The sequence below is a fragment of the Oncorhynchus clarkii genome, chromosome 8 (genome assembly GCF_045791955.1).
Source record: "Oncorhynchus clarkii lewisi isolate Uvic-CL-2024 chromosome 8, UVic_Ocla_1.0, whole genome shotgun sequence".
Classification (NCBI taxonomy): domain Eukaryota; kingdom Metazoa; phylum Chordata; class Actinopteri; order Salmoniformes; family Salmonidae; genus Oncorhynchus; species Oncorhynchus clarkii.
In genome coordinates, this window is record NC_092154.1 from 41,447,026 (window position 1) to 41,473,529 (window position 26,504).

Below are 26,504 nucleotides of genomic sequence, written 5' to 3' on the forward strand. Positions count from 1 at the left end.
GATGAAGAATGCAAAAATCGAAGAAAGAAATTGAGAAACCTGTCCAACCAAAAACATAGAGACCCGGAAAACCTGAGTCTACACCTTCACGATGGTGAATCACTAAAACAATACAGAAATACACTACGGAAAAAGGAACAGCACGTCAGAAAACAGCTCAATGTAATTGAAGAATTGATAGACTCTAACCACTTCTGGGAAAATTGGAAAACACTAAACAACACAAAGAATTATCTATCCAAAATGGAGACGTATGGGTAAACCACTTCTCCAATCTTTGTGGCTCTATAACAAAGGATAAAGAGCAAAAACATTTACAGAATAAAATACAAATCTCAGAATTAACTATTAAAGACTACCAGAACCCACTGGATTCTCCAATTACCTTGAATGAGCTACAGGACAAAATAAAAACCCTCCAACCCCAAAAGGCATGTGGTGTTGATGGTATCCTTAATGAAATGATAAAATATACAGACGACAAATTCCAATTGGCTATACTAAAACTCTTTAACATCGTCCTTAGCTCTGGAATCTTCCCCAATATTTGGAACCAAGGACTGATCACCCCAATCCACAAAAGTGGAGACAAATTTGACCCCAATAACTACCGTTGGATATGCATCAACAGCAACCTTGGGAAAATCCTCTGTATTATCAATAACAGCAGACGTATATGAAATGAAAACAATGTACTGAGCAAATGTCAAATTGACTTTTTACCAAATTACCGTATAACAGACCATGTATTCACCCTGCACACCCTAATTGACAACCAAACAAATCAAAACAAAGGCAAAGTCTTCTCATACTTTGTTGATTTCAAAAAAGCCTTCGACTCAATCTGGCCTGAGGGTCTTCTATACAAATGGATGGAAAGTGGTGTAAAACATACGACAACATAAAATCCATGTACACAAACAAGTGTGCAAAAAACACACACTTTTCTTCCCACAGGGCCGTGGGGTTAGACAGGGATGCAGCTTAAGCCCCACCCTCTTCAACATATACAGTGGGGAGAACAAGTATTTGATACACTTACGATTTTGCAGGTTTTCCTACTTACAAAGCATGTAGAGGTCTGTAATTTTTATCATAGGTGCACTTCAACTGTGCACTTCAAAAATCAAAAAAATCACATTGTATGATTTTTAAGCAATTATTTTGCATTTTATTGCATGACATAAGTATTTGATCACCTACCAACGAGTAAGAATTCCGGCTCTCACAGACCTATTCGTTTTTTTTAAGAATCCCTCCTGTTCTCCACTAATTACCTGTATTAACTGCACCTGTTTGAACTCGTTCCCTGTATAAAAGACACCTGTCCACACACTTAAACAAACAGACTACAACCTCTCCACAATGGCCAAGACCAGAGAGGGTGTAAGGACATCAGGGATAAAATTGTAGACCTGCACAAGGCTGGGATGGGCTTCAGGACAATAGGCAAGCAGCTTGGTGAAGAGGCAACAACTGTTGCCGCAATTATTAGAAAATGGAAGAAGTTCAAGATGATGGTCAATCACCCTCGGTCTGGGGCTCCATGCAAGATCTCACCTTGTGGGGCATCAATGATCATGAGGAAGGTGAGGGATCAGCCCAGAACTACATGGCAGGACCTGGTCAATGACCTGAAGAGAGCTGGGACCACAGTCTCAAAGAAAACCATTAGTAACACACTATGCCGTCATGGATTAAAATCCTGCAGCGCACGCAAGGTCCCCCTGGTCAAGCCAGCGCATGTCCAGGCCCGTCTGAAGTTTGCCAATGACCATCTGAATGATCCAGAGGAGGAATGGGAGAAGGTCATGTGGTCTGATGAGACAAAAATATAGCTTTTTGGTCTAAACTCCACTCGCCGTGTTTGGAGGAAGAAGAAGGATGAGTACAACCCCAAGAACACCATCCCAACCGTGAAGCATGGAGGTGGAAACATCATTCTTTGGGGATGCTTTTCTGCAAAGGGGACAGGACGACTGCACCGTATTGAGGGGAGGATGGATGGGGCCATGTATAGCAAGATCTTGGCCAACAACCTCCTTCCCTCAGTAAGAGCATTGAAGATGGGTCGTGGCTGGGTCTTCAAGCATGAAAACAACCCGCAACACACAGCCAGGGCAACTAAAGAGTGGCTCCGTAAGAAGCATCTCAAGGTCCTAGAGGAGGGGCCTAGCCAGTCTCCAGACTTGAACCCAATAGAAAATCTTTGGAGGGAGCTGAAAGTCCGTATTGCCCAGCAACAGCCCCGAAACCTGAAGGATCTGGAGAAGGTATGTATGGAGGAGTGGGCCAAAATCCCTGCTGCAGTGTGTGCCAACCTGGTCAAGAACTACAGCAAACAAAGGTTTCTGTACCAAATATTACGTTTTTACTTTTCTGATGTATCAAATACTTATGTCATGCAATAAAATGCAAATTAATTACTTAAAAATCATACAATGTGATTTTCTGGATTTTTGTTTTAGATTCCGTCTCTCACAGTTGAAGTGTACCTATGATAAAAATCACAGACCTCTACATGCTTTGTAAGTAGGAACACCTGCAAAATCAGCAGTGTATCAAATACTTGTTCTCCCCACTGTATATCAACGAATTGGTGCGGGCACTAGAAAAGTCTGCAGCACCCAGCCTCACCCTACTTGAATCTGATGTCAAATGTCTACTGTTTGCTATCCCTCCTGTGCTTCTGTCACCAACCAAGGAGGGCCTACAGCAGCACCTAGATATTCTGCACAGATTCTGCCAGACTTGGGCCCTGACAGTAAATCTCAGTAAGACCAAAATAATGGTGTTCCAAAAAAGGTCCAGTCGCCAGGACCACAAATACAAATTCCATCTAGACACCATTGCCCTAGAGCACACAAAAAACTATACATACCTTGACCTAAACATCAGCGCCACAGGTAACTTCCACAAGGCTGTGAACGATCTGAGAGACAAGGCAAGAAGGGCATTCTATTCCATCAAAATGAACATAAAATTCAACATACCAATTAGGATCTGGCTAAAAATACTTGAATCAGTCATAGAGCCCATTGCCCTTTATGGTTGTGAGGTCTGGGGTCCGCTCACCAACCAAGATTTCACAAAATGGGAAAAACACCAAATTGAGACTCTGCATGCAGAATTCTGCAAAAATATCTTCAGTGTACAACGTAGAACACCAAATAATGCATGCAGAGCAGAATTAGGCCGATACCCACAAATTATCAAAATCCAGAAAAGAGCCGTTAAATTCTACAACCACCTAAAAGGAAGTGATTCCCAAACCTTCCTTAACAAAGCCATCACCTACAGAGAGATGAACCTGGAGAAGTGTCCCCTAAGCAAGCTGGTCCTGGGGCTCTGTTCACAAACACACCCCACAGAGCCCCAAGACAGCAGCACAATTAGACCCAACCAAATCCTGAGAAAACAAAAAGAGAATTACTTGACACGTTGGAAAGAATTAACTAAAAAACAGAGCAAACTAGAATGCTATTTGGCCCTAAACAGAGAGTACACAGTGGCAGAATACCTGACCACTGTGAGTGACCCAAACTTAAGGAAAGTTTTGACTATGTACAGACTCAGTGAGCGTAGCCTTGCTATTGAGAAAGGCCGCCGTAGGCAGACATGGCTCTCAAGAGAAAACAGGCTATATTCACACTGCCCACAAAATGAGGTGGAAACTGAGTAGCACTTCCTAACCTCCTGCCCAATGTATGACCATATTAGAGACACATATTTCCCTCAGATTACACAGATCCACAAAGGAATCGAAAAGAAAGAATTCGATCCACAAACCCAATTTTGATAAACTCCCATATCTACTGGGTGAAATTCCACAGTGTGCCATCACAGCACCAAGGTTTGTGACCTGCTGCCACAAGAAAAGGGCAACCAGTGAAGAACAAACACCATTGTAAATACAGCCCATATTTATGCTTATTTATTTCCCTTGTGTACTTGTAACCATTTGTACATTGTTACAACACTGTATACTGTATATACATAATATGACAATGTCTTTATTGTTTTGAAACTTCTGTATGTGTAATGTTTACTGTTCATTTTTATTGTTTATTTCACTTTTGTATATTTACCTACCTCACTTGCTTTGGCAATGTTAACACATGTTTCCCATGCCAATAAAGCCCATTGAATTTTGAGAGAGAGAGAGAGAGAGAGAGAGAGAGAGAGAGAGAGAGAGAGAGAGAAAGCTAGGTGAGTAGAAACCCAGGTGCACTCTAAGCCCCAGAGAAGATGATAGGTTGGGGGGAGTTGATCATTTCCCGTGAGGGTGACTTAAATTGACATGTCTCCTCCTATCATAAAGCAGAGGTGATAGAGAGGAAGCCATAATTTACAGTACCCACAGAGATTAACCCTTTGCCCTCTCCCTGCTGTGAATAAAGCCTCTCTAGACTCAGTTCACACATCAAGTCTAAAAGCGCTTACAAACTGGCCGTGGTAAACGTAAAATCAGCTGTGACAAAATCCGCCTACTGTGTGTAGAGACCACCTGTCCTGGTTGTTGTCAGCTCCAATGTTAAAATATTGTTTGATCGGTTGACAAGATTAAGTCTGTTCCTTGGTCAACAAGACTAGTTTCATATTTTGTCGCCTCAAGTGCCAATCCATTGGCGCCACTCACGGGAGTGAGTACCTCGAACCGTGTCCCTTGCAAAACTGCTTGCTCTTTGCTGCATGCTGCTCTACTCCCATTGGTCCGTCTGTAAGCTCCTAAAAGTGTCCCTTTGTCTGCTCAGAAACAAACAAAAGCTCACGAACAGTGGTGGTGTGACAGCTTTCTACACAGAGGTAGACATGCACTTACGTGCGCATGTGTGCTCTCAGACAAGCACACGTTCACACACACAAACACACACACACACACACACACACACACACACACACACACACACACACACACACACACACACACACACACACACACACACACACACACACACACACACACACACACACACACACACACACACACACACACAGTGCTGTGCTGCAGGAAAGTCCTTATAAGTCTCTGGTGTAAAAGCTGTTACAGAAACGCAGGTGCTGCTGGTAATCTTGTCTGAGTTATCTCCCACCAGGCCAGTAGAAAAAAACACACAGGAAGAAAAAAACATTCTAGGTGTGTGCCGCCGTGCCTCCGTGTGTGTGCGCGCGCATCTACCGTATTGTGTGTGTGCATCTACCGTATTGTGTGTGTGTACTCAAATGTCATACCTGAGTAAAAGTAAAGATACCTTAAAAGAAAACTACTATTCACTTTTTTAAATTGCTACCAAGCATCGTCAATACTGAAGCCACTTTTTCAAAACTCTTCTCACAGTCTGCATTACCAACATGCATCTTGGCCAAACAGTTAATCTCACCTCCAAAACTCATTCAATCCACCAAAACTCTTCATACATGTCTCAAAATAAGCTTGTTCGACCATAACACAGGTAGCACCATTCTTACTCAGAAAGCATATATTGTCACTCACTGACCTAAAAAAAACACTAACAGGGAGCACTACATAAATTATTCACTTTTCTCTTTGAAGTTTGAATGATTTTTCACATAAATCAGTATTTCATTTTAGAATAAGAATAACACCGTTTCACTTTATTGACTGTACTAAAGTATATGTCACGAGAATGCACATAAATGCAGATATTTGCTTCAACAGCCTTTATTTTTTTCTCCTTTATAATTTACTTGTGAAAAATATAAAGTTTAAACAAAAAAACGAATCCTAAATTCTAGGGCTACAGTAATAATTACAAGAAAAACATCAACACGTATAGTATAATCACTCATACTGTACAGTACTGTGAGGGTTCTAGTTCTCCCTCTCTCCTGCATTTGGCCAGAAGTTCTCATCAACATCACATCTTATGTCTTCTCTGGTGATGCATCTTGGAAAGTATCTTCTGGAATGTTTAATCCAACCGTCAGGAGAAGTGTCTCCACACCCCGCATTCATGGCATCCAGTAAGGACATCTGGCCCTGTGGATGGCGGTCATAAAACTTCCAGGAAGGGGAGTATGGAGGCAGGAACAGTACTGACATCCTGGGATGTGTAGTAAACCAGTCTGTGACTGCAGCAGAGTAGTGGAATGTCACATTATCCCACACAACAACCAAGGTAGGGGAGTTTCTTACCCCTCTCTCCTCCGCTGGCACAAGTCGATTATGCAGATTATGTGTGATCCTCTCCACAGCCAGGTAGGTTCAGTTCCAACGTGTTTGATTTGGACGGGTCAACAATAGATTGCGCTCATTCTCTACAACTTCAGCAGCTAAGGTTGACCGTCCCGTTTTATTCCACATGGCTTGGTATTTGACAAAAGACCACCTGGACAACATTTTGTAGCCATCACTATTTGTTTCTGCCAACGCAGAATCTGTTGTTGCAATGAGGTTCAGCAGGTGACATGCACACCGTTGATAATGAGGGAGTTGATGTTCTAGGCCACTGTCATTTTCCAGGATGGAATAGGTGTCTTGGTATTCAACCTGCTCTACTGGCTCTTCAGCATCTGTGTCTCGGTCTGCTGACTCGACTGCATGGCTCTGCTCACCAAACGTGATCAGGAGGGCACCTTTCTTGTTTCTCCTTTTCCATTGACGAAGCTTTTGTCCGGTTGATTATTTATGACAAAAACAACCTGAGGATTGATTTTAAACATTGTTTGACATGTTTCTACTAACTTTTATTGTACTGTTTTGACTTTTCGTCTTGATGTTGAGAGCGCAAATTGTGCCTTTGGATTTCTAAACTAAACGCACCAACAAAGCGGAGGTTTTTGGACATAAAGAAGGACATTATCGAACAAAACAAACATTTATTGTCTAACATGGAGACCTGGGAGTGCCACCAGATGAAGATCATCAAAGGTAAGTGATTCATTTTAACGCTATTTCTCTTTTGTGAGCCCTCTCCTTGGCTGGAAAATGGCTGTATGGTTTTCTGTGACAAGGCGCTGACCTAACATAATCGCATGGTGTGCTTTCTCCGTAAAGCCTTTTTGAAATCGGACACTGTGGTTGGATTTACAATAATTCTTTCTTTGAAATGGTGTATAATACTTGTATGTTTGAGGGATTATAATAATGGGATTTCTGTTGTTTGAATTTGGCGCCCTGCAATTTCACTGGCTGTTGTCGAGGTGGGACGCTAGCGTGCTTGTAAGTTGAAGAGGTGTTTGATAGTTCCTTGGTTCGTTTGTTTGTGGTTGCAGAGGTGAGCATATTGTAGTTTGTCATCTTTAATGGATGTTTCCTCTGTGGACAAAATTATTGCATCAATCTGGGCAAAATGTATATAGCCTGACCAGTTTGGTTTTATACAAATTAACTTAAACCAGCAAAAAAGTGCAATCTGTAAGTGTTTGGGCAATGACAAAAAAATGGTTTTGGTTCTGTAGTCCAACACAATGGATTTTAAAATATATAATGACAATGTGGTTAAAGTGCAGACTGTCAGCTGTAAGAATGTGTTTTTATTCATATAAAATGAAACATTTAGAAATTACAGCATGTTTTGAATGATGTCACTGTCCAAGTACATACGAATGTTGGGGAATATTGTTCTTTCTTTTCCCCAGTTACAAGAACTATAGTTTTAGCAAACATGATTTTTGGCTTATTATTCGAAATCCAGTGATCCAACAATCCAACCAGCTAACGTAAACTCACCCCATTCCGTACAAATGTGCGCAACTGCAACATTCAAACGAGGCTGCAAAGAAAACTAATGGGACTGTAGCGACTGTGTTGACTTGAAAATCTGAGGTGTGAACTACGTTTCTATTCAAGCGTTGATCGACATGGCAATGGCTCTATAGTATTGGAGAAAAGTTGAAAAAAACGGACCCTCCATTACATCGTGACGTGTCATGCCGTAACGTACAGCACGCATAAGGCAACTATTTATGTCTTACAATCTCTCTCCACCAGGTGTAGCACTTCTCTCATAATTTAAAAACAAGAAATGGACAGTGACGGGGGTAAGGGGGGATACCTAGTCATTTTTGTGTCATCACTGCAAGCGATCATGATTCTCAAAGCCGCTGTTTACTTCTGAAGATCACTTTAGCGCCGCCCTAAAAACCAGATTCATATTCGACACAAACCTTCAAATAGGTATGTAATGACACATTATATAAACTCTTTATAGTGTTTTATTTACATTTTAGAGGTGATAAGGTGATAAGTTGAACAGATTGAGTGAAAAAAAGCCGTTTTCCCACATGACATCTCTCCTTCTCACTACCACGCATTAGTTTCACTTCCCCACCCGCCATTTTTTAAAAGACCCGACGGAGCTCATTGCCTTCTTGAATCATGCAGAGATGGGCATCATGAAGATCTCGGCATGAATTCTGTTGGAAAGGGGAGAAATTGTGCTTTACAATGGTATTGACATTACAGTTGATCTGGAAGTATTACGTTTTTTGGGCGCTAAAATAAGGTCAATTGTACGGACCAAGGCAATGTACAAAAGTCAGTGAGTTTACGTTAGGTAATAAGCATGCAAAAAAAAGATAATGCACACACCTTAAAATCCCAGGTCTCAAAATTTGTTATTTATTTTATCTTCACAAGTTCCTTAATTTAACTTTTAGCTATCCCCAACAACTTACCCTATGGGGATGGCTAGCTACTAGTCACCATAATGTCAATGCGGTAGTAGCCCGCACTACAGCTTATAGTTCCTTCAGCTGTGTAAAGACGTTGGTCAGGGTTAGCTTCTATCTAGCTAGCAACAGGATGAGCTAGCTAAAGTTAGCATTATGCTACAGATTGAATGCAACTGGCTAGTAGCAACACTTTGTTAGCTACATTACATAACCTACACAACAAAATAACATATATTTAAAACTTACTTTTCGCACCATTACATGCTTCCTCAAGTTTGACGCAGAGTTATTGTAGGCAGCCACCTCCACCCTCTTTGGTAAGCAGAGCTTACATTCCATAATTACACTGTCTCCTCTTCTCTGCTTGAAACTTAAGTGTTCTTTGAGATGCGGCCAGGGATTTCCTTTGTCGTGGTCTTCAGAAGACCCGGCCACTCGCTCTGTCTCTGTGTGTTTGTATTGTCTGTATTGTCTCCTGAACCTGCTCAACCTCGTTAGGCTTCATTCATTTTCAAGTTGATTAGGAAACCTTTTTTGTCATGGCATGTAGCTACCTTTTTTTTACTGTTAGAAAATCCTGCTACGATGTGATTGGGCCGTTTTGGCGCGATATGTGAAATTGAATTGTATTGGTCGATCTGGTCATGTTACAGTGCCTTGCGAAAGTATTCGGCCCCCTTGAACTTTGCGACCTTTTGCCACATTTCAGGCTTCAAACATAAAGATATAAAACTGTATTTTTTTTGTGAAGAATCAACAACAAGTGGGACACAATCATGAAGTGGAACGACATTGATTGGATATTTCAAACTTTTTTAACAAATCAAAAACTGAAAAATTGGGCGTGCAAAATTATTCAGCCCCCTTGAGTTAATACTTTGTAGCGCCACCTTTTGCTGCGATTACAGCTGTAAGTCGCTTGGGGTATGTCTCTATCAGTTTTGCACATCGAGAGACTGAATTTTTTTCCCATTCCTCCTTGCAAAACAGCTCGAGCTCAGTGAGGTTGGATGGAGAGCATTTGTGAACAGCAGTTTTCAGTTCTTTCCACAGATTCTCGAGTGGATTCAGGTCTGGACTTTGACTTGGCCATACTAACACCTGGATATGTTTATTTTTGAACCATTCCATTGTAGATTTTGCTTTATGTTTTGGATCATTGTCTTGTTGGTAGACAAATCTCCGTCCCAGTCTCAGGTCTTTTGCAGACTCCATCAGGTTTTCTTCCAGAATGGTCCTGTATTTGGCTCCATCCATCTTCCCATCAATTTTAACCATCTTCCCTGTCCCTGCTGAAGAAAAGCTGGCCCAAACCATGATGCTGCCAACACAATGTTTGACAGTGGGGATGGTGTGTTCAGGGTGATGAGCTGTGTTGCTTTTACGCCAAACATAACGTTTTGCATTGTTGCCAAAAAGTTCAATTTTGGTTTCATCTGACCAGAGCACCTTCTTCCACATGTTTGGTGTGTCTTCCAGGTGGCTTGTGGAAAACTTTAAACAACACTTTTTATGGATATCTTTAAGAAATGGCTTTCTTCTTGCCACTCTTCCATAAAGGCCAGATTTGTGCAAAATACGACTGATTGTTGTCCTATGGACAGAGTCTCCTACCTCAGCTGTAGATCTCTGCAGTTCATCCAGAGTGATCATGGGCCTCTTGGCTGCATCTCTGACCAGTCTTCTCCTTGTATGAGCTGAAAGTTTAGAGGGACGGCCAGGTCTTGGTAGATTTGCAGTGGTCTGATACTCCTTCCATTTCAATATTATCGCTTGCACAGTGCTCCTTGGGATGTTTAAAGCTTGGGAAATCTTTTTGTAACCAAATCCGGCTTTAAACTTCTTCACAACAGTATCTCGGACCTGCCTGGTGTGTTCCTTGTTCTTCATGATGCTCTCTGCGCTTTTAACGGACCTCTGAGACTATCACAGTGCAGGTGCATTTATACGGAGACTTGATTACACACAGGTGGATTGTATTCATCATCATTAGTCATTTAGGTCAACATTGGATCATTCAGAGATCCTCACTGAACTTCTGGAGAGAGTTTGCTGCACTGAAAGTAAAGGGGCTGAATAATTTTGCAGGCCCAATTTTTCAGTTTTTGATTTGTTAAAAAAGTTTGAAATATCCAATAAATGTCGTTCCACTTCATGATTGTGTCCCACTTGTTGTTGATTCTTCACAAAAAAATACAGTTTTATATCTTTATGTTTGAAGCCTGAAATGTGGCAAAAGGTCGCAAAGTTCAAGGGGGCCGAATACTTTCGCAAGGCACTGTACTTGTCACTGACAAACAAGTGATCAGTTCTAGCTGCTACAAAAGGCTAACTTTATGTGCTTGCCATGATGATTCGTATCCATTAGGTAAGGAATTAGGGAAAATCGGATTTTGAATGGGACTGAATTCTGTGTTGCCACAAGGTTAGCTGTACAAAACTGTGTGTGTGTGCGTGTGTACTGTATGCGTGCGTGCGTGTACCTGCGCCTGTCATGGGTGTTTCCCAACCCTGGTCCTTGAGTACCCCCAACAGTACACATTTTTTTGTATCCCTGGACAAGCACACCTGATTCAATTGTCAGCTAATCATCAAGCCCTCAATGAATTGAATGATGTGTGTTTGTCAAGGACTAGTTTGCCAACTAAACTGTGTCCTGTTGGGGGTACTCGAGGATCAGGGTTGGGAAACACTGCCATAGAGTTCCTCTGCTGCAGGTAGAAGTCAGTGGGCAGCTCTCAGAGGTGAGGCTTAGACTCTAATGGTTGGTACACCTGCAAAAACAGGTTGATGGCATCCTGCCGGTCTGAAACTGAAGGGGGGGGGGGTAGAGGGAGAGAGACAGAGGGAGAGAAAGAAAAGACAGAAGAGAAAGGAGACAATATGCACGGGACTGAGGTGTAACAGGGAGTCAAATTGGTCTATAGTGTTGGTCAGTTGAGCCTCTGCTGTGGTCAGTCGTCTGAATGTCGATCTTATATCAGACCTTGGTCTGAGGTGCCAATGGAAGATGGGAAATGGAAGATGAGGATAGAGAGAGAGACAAGGAAGATGTATAATCCAATCAAACTATATCTACATGAAAAGCTCCAGGGGCTCCTGAGATGAAAGCATCACTGAAAGGAAAACACAATTAAAACCAGACTACATCATGATGCTGACTACACGGTTTGGGCGTGTGGCAGGTGGGTGCTGTAGAGATAATAGTTTGGTTGGTGCAGGTGCGCATGTGTGTGTGCATTTAGCGTCTATGTGCCACATGTTGTGTCATGTTTTGCGGTGGGGCGAGGTGTGATTGGTAAGATACACCTCCCTCTCTGCCCCGTAGCCATGTGGTAATGTACTAATGGCCATGGCGGGTAATTAGCCACTAAGCGAGGGTGTTTGGCTGCAATTACACGCTCTCACTCTCTCTCCCTGGTAATTTCTACAGGCAATTTTCAGCTGAAGATTTGTTCAATAAATCAGGGGATAGGAATTAATGTCAAACAATAGAAGTACACACGCAGGCACACGAGTCCACATACGTCAATGAGAAGAAAATAAACATGTTTTTGTCATATTATTAGGGTGTGTCATCGATGTTTGTTAATTGTACATGGGAGACAGGTGAGGGAACTGTGTGTGTGTGTGTGTGTGTGTGAGACAGCTTGTGTTCTTTTAATTAAACAATGCAGTTTCTCTGTTCTGTACATCCTCCACAGCTCCCAATGTAATTGATTACATGTGTACAGTACAATGTAATGTCAAGGCAATTTCTGTCCTTCTCCAAATAACATTTATTTAGGGTATAAAACTGAGAAATGGAGTGAAAGCTTAAAATTTAGAAAATATTTGTGGAGCTGGTGTGTGTGTGCGCATACAGTCTCTAGACAGTTGCATTCATATTACGTTTTTCTGCAAGAATATCGTCAAATCTGTATACTGGACTTTGATTTAGCTTTCCAGTATTAGTAGCCATATTATAAGTTCAACATTTGCAAAACAATCAATTTTCATAACTCTGAATATTCTGATCATTTTTGTGCAAAAGGAAAAGGCATGCTGTCACAAAAGGTTAGCCCCTTCATTTTGCAACAGATACAGGGTTTCCAGATACTCCCATAAAGCCCAGCTCATTGGCTATCTAGCTAGCTTTGTTTGACACCGATTGGTGCTTATTTGATAAAGATACAGTCAATCAAATGAAGACCGGCCGCGTCATCGGCGTGCCAAGAAGGCGTCGCTCTCTGACCTAATTTGGTGTCCTATAGGATACACCCCTAATTATATAGTGAAGTCTGGTTATGTTCTAGGATCTCTGAGGAATACATACGAACGTGATTTGACTGGTTGAAACAACGTTTAGGGTTAGATTTTCACAGATTCCTTTATTTGCAAATTGAACGAGTGGAAATACAAAATCGATCGTGCACTCTATATGGACCTTTTTAGGATATGAAAAAGGATTTTATCTAACAAAACGACCCTTCATGTTACCTCTGGGACCCTTTGGATGATAAATCAGAGCAAGATTTCAGAATGTAAGTACACATTTCAACTTCAGAGGTGAATTTATCAAACTTATTTCTGTGAAAAAAGTATTTTGTGGTTAGGAGCTCTCCTCAAACAATAGCATGGCATTTTCTCCGCAGTAATAGCTACTGTAAATTGGACAGTGTGAGGTGTGGAACGTGCCAACACACACATAAAGACACACACACACGCAATGCACTAAGCTCACTAATGAAGACCTGGCCACCACACTGGGACATTAACCTGATTCCCACTCTCACTCAGCAGACAGTGAAGCTACAACACAGTGAGAATGCACTTACTGAACTCAAGTGCATCACACTCTCAGGCCCTTGATCCCCTCTTTTCTCTCACTCACTTCTCAAGCCCTATTTTTTTTCTCCCACTCACTCCATACCAGCCAGGCCCCAGCAGAGCTCTTTGTGGATATCTTATATGACCCCTGAGGATCTAGTGCATGTCATTTCACTGAACTAAAGTTGCATTACCACCACAATCAGATAACTCACCTCCAAAGCCCTGTGTGTGTGTGTGTGTGTGTGTGTGTGTGTGTGTGTGTGTGTGTGTGTGTGTGTGTGTGTGTGTGTGTGTGTGTGTGTGTGTGTGTGTGTGTGTGTGTGTGTATAGGGGCAGAGGGAGCAGATAGTGATGAGAAGACACAGCCAGACACTCAAACACACAGACACACACTGTGTGTATGTAGTCAACACACAAAGTCAATTACATCAACCTAGGGAGCCTCAAAAGTTTTAATATGAAAAGACCATGATGCAATAACATCAACGATAATAATCTCATCTAAATAAACAATTCCCCCTATAATCCAATATTACCATCTCTCCCATCAGGCATCTCTGTTGAGTGGATCAATCCCATGACTCACTAGGATTGAGGTAAATCGATCAAGGCCTCCAGTAAAACACTTCAGAGTCGCATTCCTCACTAAAGTCCTGAGTAGGAAATAATGTGTTGGTTAACGAGCTGAGAAGCCATTTTGTCCTCTGTAAGATGGCAGTGTGACTGAAGGGAGATATGGGTTCTGTGGTGCGTGTGTGAATAAGTATTTTCACGTGGGAGTGTGTGAGGGTGATTCAGAAGAAAATTATCTGGGAGACCCGGGGGAATTTCTACAGCTCTATTAAATCCTCCACTAAACAGGAGAGATATGAAACAGAGACAAGGGGAAGCTTTTCTAATAAACTCTGTGTCTACAGTGTTCTACAATACCAGAGGTCTGTGAAGTAAGAAATATAGAGCCATTGTGATTTAAAGGGATAAAGCCAGGAACATAACACTTAGTGCTCTGTATTGAAGATTTCCCCTGTGTTCTATATTGGCTGTTCTAAGGTACTCCAAGGCAACAACAATGGAGAGTTCTACCCCTCTGCTCTCTACTTTAACTCTTCCCTAGAATGTTGTTGGAAATGAGAATATGTCCTCAAACAACGGTGCCAGTAAATGCAATCAATAACTAAATGGACACATTTACAGTGCATTGGAAAGTATTCAGACCCCTTGACTTTATCCACATTTTGTTACGTTACAGCCTTATTCTAAAATTGATTAAATAAATAAACTTCTTACATTTAAGAATGATGGAGGCCACTGTATTGTTAGGGAGCTTCAATTATGCATAAATTGTTGGTACCATTCCCCAGATCTGTGCCTCGACATAATCCTGTCTCGGAGCTTCCTTCGACCCCATGGCTTGGTTTTCGCTCTGACATGCACTGTCAACTGTGGGACCTTATATAGACAGGTGTGTTCCTATCCAAATTATGTCCAATCAATTGTATTTACCGCAGGTGGACTCCAATAAAGTTGTAGAAACATCTCGAGGATGATCAATGGAAACATGGAAAAATGTTACATGTTGGAAAGATTTTACATTTTGAGTCTCATAGCAAAGGGTCTGAATACTTATGTAAATAAGATATTTCTGTGTTCTTCTTTTAATAAATTTGCAACAATAAAAAAAAAAACTGTATTCACTTTGCCATTATGGGATATTGTGTGTAGATTTATGAGGGAAAAATGTATTTAATCCATTTTAGAATAAGGCTGTAACATAACAAAATGTGGAAAAAGTCAAGGGATCTGAATACTTTCTGAATGCACTGTACATTTAGGGTTGATTTATGAGGATAATGTCCAGCTCTCTACAAAGTGTTTGTCTACCAGAATACTCTACAGCCATAGTATCCACTGTAATGCTAACAATGTGCCTTCACAGTGTGTGTGTATGTGCATGCGTGTGTGTGTGTGTGCAAGGTCGTGGGAGAGAGTATGTACAATTCACTTGATGTATGATATTATTAAGAGGTCGCCGCTCACCGTACACTGGGTCTACAAGCTCATCATTGATTTTCTTTGAAATGTAAAGCTTTGGGGAAATGAAAGATGATGGGGGAGAGCTGGATCTTGTTATGTAACAAGAGTTCAGGTCTGGATGACGAATCAGTGTTTCCATGGTAACGGGGAGAGGCAGGGGTGGTAGGTTCATGGGGGGCAGGTGTGGGTGGAAGGACAGACAGATTAATTGGCAGGGCTCCCATTATCTGACAGAGAGAGCATGGAGGTAGTGGGAGCACTGGTTCAACAGTAGTGGGAGAAGGGGAGGGGAGTGAGGGGATGAGGATGGGGTGAAAGGAATTCACTAGTGGATAAGTTAAGCAGTGGTCTCATAATTACAGGGCAGGGGTGTGTGTGTGTGGTGTCTACCTGAGAAAGCATTGCTGTCGTAGCAGGACAGGGTCTGCATGATGTCTTTTGAGTGCTGTGTCCAGGGGGTTATCTTGCGGTAGGTCTTGACCCTGTGGCCCAGCTGGGAGCCCCTGTACTGCAGAGACAGGGTGGCCCCCATGGTCCTCATACAGCTTCTCAAAAAGCCTACATGGGGGTAAAGGTCACACAGGGGGCACCGCAAGGTTAGAGGTTAGAGAACTGAAGTCAATGTATATTTGATGTACTGAATGCTTTAAGTTCTTATGTCAGCTTTCAGTAATGTTTAAATGAATCTCTGGCGAGAATAAGGAGTAGGGTAGGGTTTAACCTGACACAGTCTGTGTCAAACTGCAACCTTGGCTTGTCAATCATGCCCAGAGAGTAGAGCTGACAGACAAGAGCACACTTCCCCACTATGAACTGGGCGTAGTTAGTACGGTACAGACAGTCCACACAGTTATTCCTCAACACACCCGTCTGAGGTGAGGAGAGGGAATCTCAACAACAACAAAAAAACATCTCATAGTAGGTGCTGATAAAAGTTGGGCATCATCTCCATCTTGAGGTTTCAATATCAACAGCCACCATTGGTTCTGGTGTTCAATACCTTTCTAAAGCCCCTGACCCAGATCCACTGAAGATTCATTGGAAATAAACAAGACAACATACAGTGCCTTGCGAAAGTATTCGGCCCCCTTGAACTTTGCGACCTTTTGCCACATTTCAGGCTTCAAACATAAAGATATAAAACTGTATTTTTTTGTGAAGAATCAACAACAAGTGGGACACAATCATGAAGTGGAACGACATTTATTGGATATTTCAAACTTTTTTAACAAATCAAAAACTGAAAAATTGGGCGTGCAAAATTATTCAGCCCCTTTACTTTCAGTGCAGCAAACTCTCTCCAGAAGTTCAGTGAGGATCTCTGAATGACCCAATGTTGACCTAAATGACTAATGAGGATGAATACAATCCACCTGTGTGTAATCAAGTCTCCGTATAAATGCACCTGCACTGTGATAGTCTCAGAGGTCCGTTAAAAGCGCAGAGAGCATCATGAAGAACAAGGAACACACCAGGCAGGTCCGAGATACTGTTGTGAAGAAGTTTAAAGCCGGATTTGGATACAAAAAGATTTCCCAAGCTTTAAACATCCGAAAGAGCACTGTGCAAGTGATAATATTGAAATGGAAGGAGTATCAGACCACTGCAAATCTACCAAGACCTGGCCGTCCCTCTAAACTTTCAGCTCATACAAGGAGAAGACTGATCAGAGAGGCAGCCAAGAGGCCCATGATCACTCTGGATGAACTGCAGAGATCTACAGCTGAGGTGGGAGACTCTGTCCATAGGACAACAATCAGTCGTATATTGCACAAATCTGGCCTTTATGGAAGAGTGGCAAGAAGAAAGCCATTTCTTAAAGATATCCATAAAAAGTGTTGTTTAAAGTTTGCCACAAGCCACCTGGGAGACACACCAAACATGTGGAAGAAGGTGCTCTGGTCAGATGAAACCAAAATTGAACTTTTTGGCAACAATGCAAAACGTTATGTTTGGCGTAAAAGCAACGGCCAAATACATGACCATTCTGGAAGAAAACCTGATGGAGTCTGCAAAAGACCTGAGACTGGGACGGAGATTTGTCTTCCAACAAGACAATGATCCAAAACATAAAGCAAAATCTACAATGGAATGGTTCAAAAATAAACATATCCAGGTGTTAGAATGGCCAAGTCAAAGTCCAGACCTGAATCCAATCGAGAATCTGTGGAAAGAACTGAAAACTGCTGTTCACAAATGCTCTCCATCCAACCTCACTGAGCTCGAGCTGTTTTGCAAGGAGGAATGGGAAAAAATGTCAGTCTCTCGATGTGCAAAACTGATAGAGGCATACCCCAAGCGACTTACAGCTGTAATCGCAGCAAAAGGTGACGCTACAAAGTATTAAAACCTGTTATGGATGATGCGAATTTTCACAGCTTTTTGTTAAAAATCGCGCAACATTTCAAAGTCCTGCTACTCATGCCAGGAATATAGTATATGCATATGATAAGTATGTGTGGATAGAAAACACTCTGAAGTTTCTAAAACTGGTTAAATCGGGTCTGTGGCTATAACAGAACGTGTTTAGGAGTAAAAATCCCTGGTAAAACTGTTTACCAAAAACAAAAACAAAAATATTAGTCCGCCATTCAATGTATTGTTTAAGACGAGAGAAAATATATGCGAATCCCCTGTAAACGCCTACAGCTTCCACAGTATCATTGGTTACAACACGAATAGACCCCTCCTTTCTTGAGGCGCACCACAGTATGTTGTGAAACTGAAAAAATGGACGATGATTTCCAGACTTGCTGCTATCGAATACAGATCGCCCCGTGATCAATTTGATACATCATTAACGTTTATTAATACCTAAAGTTGGTTTAGAAAAGTCGTTTGAAGTGATTTGTAAAAGTTTATAGGCGACTTTTGTAATTTTAAAAAGTTACGTTGCGTCTTGTAAATTGACTTTTTGCAGCATCAGACTGGCCTTCAGCAAATTACATTTTGGGTATACAATGACGGATTTAATCGGGAAAAAGACCCAATTGTGATGTTTATGGGACATATAGCAGTGCCAACAAAGAAGCTCGTCCAAGGTAATGAATGTTTTATATTTTATTTCTGCGTTTTGGGTAGCGCCGGCTACTGCAAAATCTGTTGTTTACGTGTCGTGCTGGTATTTTGGGGGGTGCATGCTATCAGATAATAGCTTCTCATGCTTTCGCCGAAAAGCATTTTACAAATCTGACTTGGTGGCTAGATTCACAACGAGTGTAGCTTTAATTCAGTACCTTGCATGTGTATTTTTATGAAAGTTTGAGATTTGTTGAGTACTAAGTAAAGTACTATAGGTGGCGCTCTGAAATTTCCGCTGAGCGGTCCCTGTACAGGGACCACCTCCATAAGAAGTTGTTTAACTTAAGGGGGCTGAATAATTTTGCACACCCAATTTTTCAGTTTTTGATTTGTTAAAAAAGTTTGAAATATCCAATAAATGTCGTTCCACTTCATGATTGTGTCCCACTTGTTGCTGATTCTTCACAAAAACATACAGTTTTATATCTTTATGTTTGAAGCCTGAAATGTGGCAAAAGGTTGCAAAGTTCAAGGGGGCCGAATACTTTCGCAAGGCACTGTAGGTCCTGGATGGCAGGGAGCTTGGCCCCAGTGATGTACAGGGCAGTACGCACTACCCTCTGTAGCGCCTTGTGGTCGGATGCCGAGCAGTTGCCATACGAGGTGGTGATGTAACCGGTCAGGATGCTCTGGATGGTGCAGCTGTAGAACTTTTTGAGGATGTGGGGACCCATAACAAATCTTTTCAATCTCCCGAGGGGGAAAAGGCATTGTCGTGCCCTCTTCACGACTGTCTTTGTGTGTTTGGACCATGATAGTTTTTTGGTGATGTGGACACTAAGTAACTTGAAACTCTCGACCCGGTCCACTACAGCCCTGTTGATGTGAATAGGGGCATGTCCGGCCCTCCTTTTCCTGTAGTCCACGACCATCTCCTTTGTCTTGCTCACATTGAGGGACAGGTCTTTGACCTCGTCCCTATAGTCTGTCTTATCATTGTTGGTGATAAGACCTATCCCCGTTGTCATCAGAAAACTTAATGATGGTGTTGGTGAGCCTCCCGACCTGTGGGGCGTTGTCTGGGTTAGGGGAGGATTTGACTGGCACACTCTATCGACTCCTGTGGAAGGCCAGGCACATGCACATTGACACGGTCGTCAGGTGTACGGTGTTTCCTCTGACACATTAGTGTGGCTGGCTTCTGGTTTAAGCGGGTATTGCGTCAGTAGGTACACGTCTCTGTGTGTGGAGTAAAGGTGGTCTAGAGTTTTTTTTTCCCCTCTGGTTGCATGTGTGACATGCTGGTAGAAATGAGGGAAAACGGAATAAAGTTTTCCTACATTAAAGTCCCCGGCCACTAGGAGCACCTCCTCTGGATGAGCATTTTCTAGTTTGCTTATGGCCATATATAGCTCTTTGAGTGCGGTCTTAGTGCCGGCATCGGATTGTGGTGGTAAATAGACGGCTACGAAAATATAGATGAAAATTCTCTTGGTAGATAGTGTGGTCTACAGCTTGTCATGAGGTACTCTACCTCCGGTGAGCAATACCTCGAGACTACCTTAATATTATACATTGCATTCCAGCTGTTAATAACAAATAGACAATGCATGGAAAACCCAGCCAACTGTAAATGATCTGCGTCATCGTTCAGCCACAATGTTACATTTTTTTTATGTCCCATTGTTAGGATAGTCTCAAACAGCGTTCATCCAGTTTATTCTCCAGTGATTGCACGTTCGCCAATAGAATGGATGGTAGAGGCGGGTTACCCACTCACTGACAAATTCTCACAAGGCACCCTGATCTGCGTTCGACCAACCCTGCCAAGCTAAGCAGGCTCAGAATCTTGAGGGGGCTGTGCTGCTTTAGTTGGTCTCTGACCGCATTCACCTTTCTGATTTGGCTGCATATTGGCTACTTACAGAAGGCCCATAGAACAGATAAGGACTCCTAAGTGTATGGGTCACTCAGGTGGGTGTCTAGGGTATAGGGTTGGGTACCGTTCCATCATGATAGGACAATAAATAAATAAACAATACTTATAATTTATTTTTAAATGTATATCCCATATATGCACAAAATTGAAAGCTTTCTCTCACAACCCCTGCTCACAAACACACATGGGCTCATGGACACTTTTCCAAACACACACCACACCTTCCATCACAGTACATCCACACATTCTGTGCCTTCCATGTCCTCAGTTTGCTGTGTTTCATCTCTACCATGTTGATTGAATAATTTTGTGTTCCAGTTCCTTATATTTGAAGATCTATTATTTTGCTAGTTATCCTTTCTTCTAATGCTGTCTTATCCATTTATAAAATACCATAAATGGAAAGTTAAATACTAATTATTTTCCAACATTCCCTATCTAGAATGGTATAGTGTAGTTGTAGTTTATTTCTGTAACAATTGTTGTATTTTATTGCTTTTCTATATATATATATTTTATTACAATCCCTACCATGGCTAGTATTGGGTGTTACATTATTTGACTCCTCTATGGGAACTGTGTAATATTTAAAATAGCCATGGAGTAGTCTTTGTGTCTCGGAACATTTGGTTGTCAATATTCAGTTGATCAAATACGAGAGCGACACATTTCCCTTTGAATCTATTCTCCTTGAAGATTGGGTACAGAACTTTGCCACGTTCTGCAATTTCCTCCGGGAACTGATCATTCATGCCCATTTTCGTGCCAGCGAGACTTTTACCAAGGCTTTTAACCGTTATTTTATCTGTAAAGAAAGCAAATTTGTCAATGATTGGGCGCTCATATCTCTGTCCTCTCTTTCCGAAATGGTGTACATGTTCGAGTTGGATTTTGTCGACAGCTTCGCGTGGGATCTGAAGCGCTGTAAGAAAGAATTCCTTCATCACACTTTCAGGAACTTCTCCTTATTGTTCTTGGATCCAAATAAGTACCAGCTTTTCTCTCATAGATCTAGTCTGTATGTCAAGTAAGGCTTCTCTCAGAAAGATTTTAAAGTTCATTAACGTCCATTTCAATCTTTTTGACTGTCCCTTTTAGCTTGTTTGTTTCTTTCTCCATTGCCGTAGCTTTATCGTCACTCGTCTCGAGGGTCCTTTATATCTTTACTGACTAATTAAAGTATACCCAGTTTGTCATGTATCGATTTTAACAGATCGGTTTCCACCCTTACCATTCCCAGTGGTGTCTGTGTCCGTCGAGGAGTCTTGTTTTCTTTTGGAGATTCATTCTCCATGTTTACTCTCCGTCATGTTTGGGTGTTGCTTGTTTTCATAATATTTGTCAATACATTTTTCTAGCCTTATGATTTGTTTTGTGTTGTTATCCAGATTGAAGGTTACTACCCATGAGTATGTAAAGGCTAATATTTAATCTAAGATACAGATTTTGCATATGATATCTTGAGGCGATCTGCACCACTGTGTTCAGTCCACCATCTTGTTTAGGTCCTGCTATTCTAGGGGTTGGGGGACCTCAGCATTTGATTGGTGATGTTAATTAGACGATGAGAGATATTGGAATCTGGAGATCACGGAAGAATAAAAGCTGGGCTTAAACTTAGATTGTGGAGTCATAGTGGGGAATTTTGTGGGGGAAGAATCATAATTACTTAGGTAACATAGATAATTAAGATTTCTTATGTGCATAATATGCTTATATGATATGGTTGTTAATGGAATGCATCCCTTTGGACTCTGGTGTTGGCAGTTGCACTTCCTCCCTCAGCTGGGTCTCAGTCACCAGGGGCCCAAAGAGGGGAGAAGTCAAGCTTGTCTTTCACATGTCCCTGGAGAATATCAGAAAGAATATCAGAAAGAGAAGTGGGACAGGAGGGAACTTGTCTTCACATGTGAATGTGTCTTTACCTATTTTTAAACCATGTGAAGGAATGGCGTGATTAATGGTGAACCAACTACTTGTCTCCACAATGTCTGTGCGCCATTCACTCTCTCCTTTGGCCTTGAGGGAGATAAGTTCTGAGACAAGATGTGTGGGGTAGTATCTGGAACCATTGTATGTCATCTCTGATGTTGCACCTATCCTGGGATAGTGTATGACCTAGAGGCTCACTCCCCTCAGTGAGCTTGTCCAGGCGTGTGGTCAAGAAGGGGTTTTAATTGAGATGGGAGTATCTGGAGTTGACAATTGAGACGAGATTGGACCCTTGTCTTAGAAGCCAGACTCTGAACAATAAGAATAGTCTTCGTAGAAAATGATATCTGGCTGTGGGATATTTCTTTCTCATATATCAAGTTTCACCCTGTGACCCATTCCAATTTCTACATGCTTATAGGAAAGGACACTCAAGAAGCAAAGCACTTACACAAATGACTGATGATTGACTGAGAGAAATTGATGATAAAATGATTGTTAGTAGTAGTCTGCTGCTGGAAATTGTATGTGTTATGGCTTTACAACCCCTGCTATAATGTCGATAGAGTTAATTGTCTAACAAAACATAAGAGGGCCTTCTTTAATGGAAGCCTCTCAAATATAATCCAATTAGAATCAGGAATTCCCCAGGGTAGCCGTTTAGGCCCATTGCTTTTTTCAATGTTTACTAACGACATGCCACTGACTTTGAGTAAAGCCAGAGTGTCTATGTATGCAGATGACTCAACACTATACATGTCAGCTACTACAGTGACTGAAATGACTGCAACAATCAACAAAGAGCTGCAGTTCGTTTCAGAGTGGATGGCAAGGTCTAAGTTAGCCCTAAATATTTCTAAAACTAAAAGTGTTGTGTTTGGAACATAACACTCACTAAACCCTAAACGTCAACTAAATTTTGTAATAAATCATGTGGAAATTGAGCAAGTTGAGATGACTAAACTGCTTGGAGTAACCCTAGATGGTGAACTTTCATGGTCAAAACACATTGATGCAGTAGTAGCTAAGATGGGGAGAAGTCTGTCTATAATAAAGCGATTCTCTGCCTTCTTAAGAACACTTTCAACAAGGCAGGTCCTACAGGCCCTAGTTTTGTCGCACCTTGACTACTGTTCAGTCGTGTGGTCAGGTCCCACAAAAAAGGACTTAGAAAAATTGCAATAGGCTCAGAATAGGGCAGCACGGCTGGCCCTTGGATGTACACAGAGAGCTAATGTTAATAATATGCATGTCAATCTCTCCTGGCTGAAAGTGGAAGAGAGATTGACTTCACTACTTTTATTTATGAGAGGTATGTTGAATGCACCGAGCTGTCTGTCTAAACTACTGGCACACAGCTCAGACACCCATGCATACCCCACAAGACATGTCACAAGAGGTCTCTTCACAGTCCCCAAGTCCAGTACAGACTATGGGAGGCACACAGTACTACATAGAGCCATGACTACGTGGAACTCTATTCCAAATCAAGTAACTGACACAAGCAGTAAAATTGGATTTAAAAACAGATTAAAAAAACACCTTATGGAACAGCAGAGACTGTGAAGCAAGACAAACATTGGCAAAAACGCATGCATACACACACACACAAACACACAGACACGCGATAACATAAGCACTATACATACAGTACACATGGATTTAGTACTGTTGATATGTGGTAGTGGTGGAGTAGGGATCTGAGGGCACACAGTGTGTTGTGAAATCTGTGAATGTATTGTAATGTTTTTAAATTGTATAAACTGCCTTAATTTTGCTGGACCCCAGGAAGAATAATGTGAATCCATAATAAATGCAAATACAATGCATCTGTTTGTCATGTAGACTGAAAGGGAGTATCTTTGCTATAAAATATATTTGTATTCTTCGTATGTCAGCGCTACTCGCCACAACACTTGGTAGTGTTGAGCCCACCAGCCTCATCATTATAGAAGCAATTACTCTACGCTTTCCTTATTAATAAGTTTTGAATAAAGTAATATCCTGATTGGTGATTGACCTTGCTCTCTCATTATTATTGATGACAATTTCCATGACTTTTTTCTATTCTGTTAAGACTTCGAACATGTTGTATTATTTTTATCTTGTTAATTATATTCTTATTCCGTAACTGTAACAAATCAGATTATTTTTCGAATGGATACGAACCGAAGTCCTCACATTTCCAAGTAATATTCCTTGAATTATTATTTGGTAAAATGTCTAATGGTAAATGTTACTCACAATACACATAGCATATATGCTTGGTCTCTAACTCTGCATCTCTGAGCTAAGCTTAACTCAATAATTTAACCCTTGTTTGGGTCTTTGGGACCCATTTTCAATGTTAACAATTAACTATTTTTTCAACCTGAGACTCATTGGCCTTTGCCATTTTCTGTGAAGAACATGTAAAATAACACATTTTCATTGAGTGCACAATGTGCACCCCCCTACACGTTTATATTACATATGTGTTGTTCGGGTCCACAGGAGCCGTGTGGAAAAGTGTGTGTAGGTGAAAACAAGGAAAAATGAAACAAAAAGGTTTGCTGGGTGCCTTCACTCTGTCTTCCTCCTCCCTGGGCCTGCTCTTTCAACATAGCACCTAGAACCTGTGTGTCAACCCTGCCTGTCTGCCTGACTCCCGCTTTTCTCACACTCTTTACCCTTTGTAGTGTGTGAAACTAAACAATGTCTTGCAGGAACCTGCACAATGTTACATGATACATTATTTTGAAACAGAAGTTTTTCGTTGTATTTTTCCACATTCTACCACATCCAGGTGCAAATTGGGGGAGGGACACAACAAATAAATAGGTTTGCATTGGTGGCTCCTTACCACAATCAATCAGTATGGCAAAAATCATCTCTGCTCAAAGGGCCTTAGAAATATATTTTTATTTTTGCAGAGAGAGAAGCTAGTGTGGAAGGAGCGTCTTCCACTTTGGAAGATGAAGAATTTTCTGAATATGAGGATCATGTCTCTGTCAATTCGGAGTCAGACAGTGAGTTAGAAGAAGAGGATAAGATTGACCCTCAGCCAGTCCCAGAACCAGCCCGTCAGCAGCCAGCCACAGGACCAGCCCATCAGTAACCAGCTCATCAGCAGCCTGCAGGAGGAAAAATATGGAAGTAAAACAATTGTGAAATTGAATGGTATTCTTGCCCAAGGAATGAGCCACCCTGCATGGCTGCCAATGTGATAGGATAAAACCAGGGCCGACGCAGATGGTGCTTACTCATGTCCATCCCAGACACCATCCCAAAAATCATTCTGGAGTGCACTAATTTGGAAGGAAGACGTGTTTTTGGAGAGATGGACCCAACTCATTTACATGCATACTTTGGGGTTCTTATCCTTGCTGGTGTTTTCAGATCCGATAGGGAATCCACAGAATCCCTGTGGGATGCAGAAACTGGCAGAGAACTTTTCTGTGTAGCAATGTCTCTGGAAAACTTCCACATTATTTCCAGGATAATCTGCTTTGAAAACTGATACACCAGACCAGCTCGGCGCCAGAGAGACAAGCTAGCTGCAATCAGGTCAGTGTGGGACAAGTGGGTGTTTTACAACCCTGGGCCCAACGTTACTGCTGATGAGCAGCTTATGCCATTTAGAGCCACTCCCCCTTCAGGCACTACATACCGTCAAAACCCGCAAAATATGGAGTCAAGATCTGGGCTGCCAGTGATGCTGCTTCATCATATGCGTGCGACTTGCAAGTGTATACGGGGAAGCCAGATGAAGGAGCTCCTGAGAAGAACCAACGGATGCGGTTGGCCTGGATGTGACACAGGGACTATGTGGCCACAACATCACATGTTTTACTTCGCACAAGCTGGGACAGGAGCTCCTCAAGAGTAATCTGACAATGGTAGGAACCATACACATTTTTTTTAATCATTTATCATTTCCATAAAATACTGTATGTAAAATTTGTCCTTCCAATTTCTTCAGTTCAAAACAATAAGCATCAATAGTAATGAAAACCTTGTTTCATTTATATTTGTTCAAGTTAAACATTATTTATTCCACCCGTCTTGATTATAATTTATTTTTGTTTACAAAAGTGTAATTTAATTTAAAAAACAAATAGCACTTTTTGATTTATAAATGTGATCTAGC

At 41.6% G+C, this 26,504-nt stretch overlaps 1 pseudogene; it reads right to left on the reverse strand.

Annotated features, from left to right (window-relative positions):
- Window positions 1–11,228: 11,228 nt before the first annotated feature.
- LOC139415451 (polyphosphoinositide phosphatase-like) overlaps window positions 11,229–26,504 on the reverse strand; it is a 37,983-nt pseudogene continuing 22,707 nt past the window's right edge.